This window comes from Malurus melanocephalus, unplaced genomic scaffold (genome assembly GCF_030028575.1).
Source record: "Malurus melanocephalus ecotype Western Australia unplaced genomic scaffold, MMel_1.1 scaffold_3, whole genome shotgun sequence".
In the NCBI taxonomy this organism is placed as follows: Eukaryota; Metazoa; Chordata; class Aves; order Passeriformes; family Maluridae; genus Malurus; species Malurus melanocephalus.
This window is the reverse complement of record NW_026623235.1, coordinates 1963979-1968539: the sequence shown is the minus strand read 5'-3', so window position 1 is coordinate 1968539 and position 4561 is coordinate 1963979. Positions and strand designations below refer to the sequence as shown.

Here is a 4561-nt window from a genome sequence, read left to right as displayed (position 1 = left end):
GGAATCAATGTCCTCTCTCACGGTGGCACTGCAGGAAGAGAGATGCTGCCATGGACAGGTCCATTCCCACCACCAGGATATTCACTGYCACAACCCAGGGGTGCCACAAAGGGCCTGAGAGCAACTCCACAAGCCCAGAGGTCAGCACTGAGGGAACTGATGCCATCCCACAGGAGGAGATCTCAATGAGTAAGGCATCCAAAGGTCATGCCAGCCAATTTTATATTTGACAAGAGTTCAAGAGGCTTCTGCTGCTGTGTGAAAGGAGYCCCTGGGGGCCCATTTATGCCAGTGGGTCTGCTCTGTACTGGGGAGGGTGGGCTGGACAAGGGCCAGGGCAAAAACATTGCACCCGGGAGTGGGTTCTCCCCCTGAATACAGGGAGACCCCCTCATATGAGAGCCTTGGGCAGGGAACGAACACTGCTGCTGCTGCTGCTGCTGCTGCTGCTGCTGCTGCTGCTGCTGAGGCAGCAGAAGAGGCCTTGCTGCCTGCCAGCTGTCTGGGGCCCTGTACTTCCTGCCTTCAGATGCTGTGATTCCTATCCCTGTTGCCCCACTGYCAGCTGCCTCCCTCCCAGCCCCACTCAAGRCCTTCTGTCCATCTTCCTKCAGACYATGGATTCCTGAATATTCCTGGTCTTGGTCCTGAAAAGCCTCATCCAGTACCTGCAGGCTGTGGAWGATGTTTTGGATGAGGAGACAAGTCTGTGCATGGAGTGCATATGAAGCACCAGGAACTGGAGAGGATTCAGCTGGAGCGGGAGATGGAACAGCTCACCCTGAAGCCGAGTGGTGGATTCTGGGGAAACCTGCTCTGATGTGCCTTGCAGTACTGGCAGGTCTGGGCTGTTGCTGGACTCTTGGTCCTTCTCTTGGCACTGTGCTTTATCCAGACGAAAAGAAGCCGTCAGGCACAGAGCACTGGCGAGAAGGAGAAGKAAAAGGAACAGGAGGAAGAGGAAGAAGACAAGGCATGAGAATATGATCTRAGATGGCTTTTAGAGGAGCRCTTACAGTGGCCTGTACAGAACCTSCAGACAGGCAGCAAYRGGACAATGGCCCTGATGGACAACTTCACAACTGTCCTTGGGCATGCCTGGAGAGACTTTCCACTCAGTGCTGCAACAAGCCATTGGTGTGGGCAGTGYCTTCAAAGGCTGTCCTGCTTGTTAGGAGGAAGTTGTGTACCACGTGCTCATACCCCTGACTCCTCTGGAGAGCACACCCTCCACCTGGAGTTGGACCCTGAGGGGCAGAGGCCCTGCAGGAACKTCCATGTCCACATGGAGCTGGAGTGCAGCTGCCTGAGGGAGCAACAGGGTGCAGACATGCTGTGCTTCATCCACCACCCTGAGGAGATTGGGAGGACTCAGCAGCCCAGACTCATAGACACCCTGTGCACCGGCTCCTACCTCAGTGTGCGGAAAACTGCCTGCTGGTTCAACCAACTGGTGAGAGCAAGCTGGCAGCATTTGCCTCTGTCATGCAGTTGGCATTTAGAGCAGCTGCCCTCCAGATGCTCTGACCGACAGCAAAGAGAGCTTCTGCATTAAGGTGACGTTCAGGGTGCGGCAAGGGGCCTCAGACACTTTGTGAGCAGTCAGAGAGTCCCACATCCCAAGTACGATGCAGCCTGAGACCTATGCTGTGGCAAAGATGCAGTTCTCCAGGAACATGGCCAGGCAGGCCCCTCCTGGACAGCTCACACCTCAAACGCCTGCAGCTCGTGGCCGGTGTTCTTGTGCACAAGGACTTKTCCATCTGTTCCATGAAGACCATCCTCATGCACCTGCTGAACACCATTCCACTGTCACAGTGGCACAGGAGACATTTCGAGGTTTAGYTCTCGGATCTCCTGGAGCACCTGCACTTATCCCTGGAAGAAAAACACTTTGACCATGTTATTGTGTGCTACCAGAGGCTTCCAGAGATCAGTTTGACCCCAGCTACACAAATGGCTGAGCCACTCAACCTCTTCCATGACCTGGCGGAGGATCTGGCCACCCACTCCCAGGCAATGGAAGCCTACCTTGGTCTGTGCCACCACCTGGCAAGAGTGCTGGCCTGTGGTCACTGTTAGTGGGGCTCACCCACAGAGCTGTGCTTGTGGGGATCGCAGCTGCTGGCAGAGAGCCAGCTCACAGTGCTGGGAAAAAGAGAGGAGTGCATGGGACATGAATGAGATAGACAGATATACGTCTATATAACTGTAACATATCTATATAAAACTACAAAGATTTTTATTTAAAAATTCTATGTATAACATACATAGTATATAGTTCATTATCATACCAATTTTATRAAAAGATATAACCACATATGGTGACCCTGTCTGTTCTGACACATTAAAGTTCTCTAGATACTGTAATTATGACAGACAAGATTTTTATTGCATAGATATATTTTAAATATATACAATGCCTATCATGTGTAATATATAATATTTTCATATGGAAATATAGCCATATACAGTGTCACTATTTGTTGGGACACACATCAATGCTCCAGAGTTAGTGTATGTATGACTGGCAAGCCTGAAACTGCTTTGCTGTTGTTTCAATAAAACGAAATATTGCGAAATCTTAATTGTGCAATATTTTATTGATCTCACCCAGACCTATAGTGTTGGTAAATCTCCCRAGCTGTGMATCTGGGCTTGTGAACAATCTCATTGGACTCAACCAAACTTAGAGTGCTGAACAGGCTCTAACCAGAAATTAAGCCCAACTGCCYCCAGCCCCTGTGATCACAGAATCAYAGAATGGCTTGGTTTGGAAGGGTTCTTAAAAATCATCAGTTCCAACCCTGCTCCCATGTGCAGGGACACCTTCCACTAGGCCAGGTTGCTCCAAGCTCCATCCAACGTGGTCTGGAACATTTGGCAGCGTGGGCCAGGGCCTCACCAGCCTCAGAGCCAAGATTTTCTTCCAGCCCAGCTGCCCTCTGTCATTGGGAAGCCACTGCCCCTGGTGCTGCCCCTCCAAGCCCTTGTAATCAGCACCTCTGGAGGTTTTTTGAGGGGCTCGTCAGGGACTGAAAGGCTGCACGAAGGTCCCCCCGGAGAAGCTCTTAGAGGGCACTGAGGGGCAGGAGCGCCACCATCAGGGCGGCAACCAGGGCCTGGCGCGGCCGCGGGGGCGGGAGGGCACAGGGGGGCGCCGGGGTCCTGCCAGCCGGAGCAGGGAACGCTGTGTGAGGCCGGGCTCCCTCAGCTCTGCATCCCGCTCGGCTGGGGCAGTGCCCGGGCACAGCTGCCTGGGGACAGCGGCGAGTCTCCGCTCTGGGGCCAGGGAGCACTACACGGGGGTGTGCCCGGGGAGGGAACGGCTCCAGCCMGGGACAGGGCAGCAGGGAGCGGGGCAGCAGGCATGAGAGCCGGGAGTGCCGGGCACAGCGAGATGGGCACCGTGGCTGCAATCACAGCGCGGCTGCTCTGGGGCAGACCCGACAGGCGGACAGGACGCGAGCTTCCAAACCTGTCTGTGCCCACCTGAACACAGGGCAATGGCGACAGGGCAGACACCTCTCCCCTGGGACTGTCGCACCCACCCCGGGGCCCTGACACCACGGGGCCGAGGCTTTGCAAGGGGAGCCCSGCGAACGCGAGGCCGCTGCTTCACCCAGCACGGAGGGGCTTGTCCTGAAAGAGAAGCCGGCCCGTCCTCGACGGCMTTGAATGGAGTGGTTAAAGGATCAGGAGCGCAAGTGGTGTCCTCTATGCTTCCCCTTGCAGGGAAGAAGTGGGAAGGACCCGTTCCTTCTCTTCTCCTTCTGATGTGGAAAACTATTATCAAGTCCAATTTTGCTTCTGGTGTTGTGTTAAAAATATGTKTTGCAGTTAGATATCAGTGAGTAAAACACTGATCTAAATGAAAGGAAGTCAGTTTCAAACCTTACATAGTTTGCATAGTGATGTTGTGATGATCTGTTATCTTTGCCTAGTGTATCTATTAAGTTTGGCGTGAACAATTTTGGACATGGCAATCAATATCTTTACCTTTTTTTTTTTTTTTTTTTTTTTTTTTTTTGCTTAAGTTTCACCAGTGTGCACAATGCCTCATAGACCTTTGCTGCCTTAGAACCAAGGAGAACAACGGAGTGAGGCAGTTAAGACACATTAGTTGTAAATGTTTTACAATTTTCACCTAAAAGGCACTGTCCCAAAAGTTATCCAACCAATGGCTATTAATCTATTCCACGTGTACTGGTGTCTGGTTATTTCTTTTCATGTGAAGAACTTTGCATTTCCCCTTGCTGAACTTTATGTGATTCCTCTCTGTCTATCAAAGTAAAGAGGAGGTTGCTGCCCTGTATGGCATCACAACAAGCTGGGGTGTATCACCAGTGGCAGGACTCCAGCCGAACCCTTCACTGCTCATCATAACTCTCCAGACCTGGCTGTTAGTGCGTTTTCAATTCACCTCACTGTCTACTTATCTTTGTTAGCTTCTCTATGAGAATTTCATTAGAAATCGTGAAAAAAAACTTTGCTGTATTGATGTTAAAYAGCATTAACTGCTCTCCCCTATGAAACCTGTCACCTCACTGAGATTGGTAAA

The 4561-nt window shown here is 51.7% G+C and overlaps 1 pseudogene; it reads left to right on the top strand.

Annotated features, from left to right (window-relative positions):
* Positions 1-632: 632 nt before the first annotated feature.
* Positions 633-2082, top strand: LOC130574372 (inositol 1,4,5-trisphosphate receptor-interacting protein-like 1; annotated as a pseudogene).
* Positions 2083-4561: the final 2479 nt, after the last annotated feature.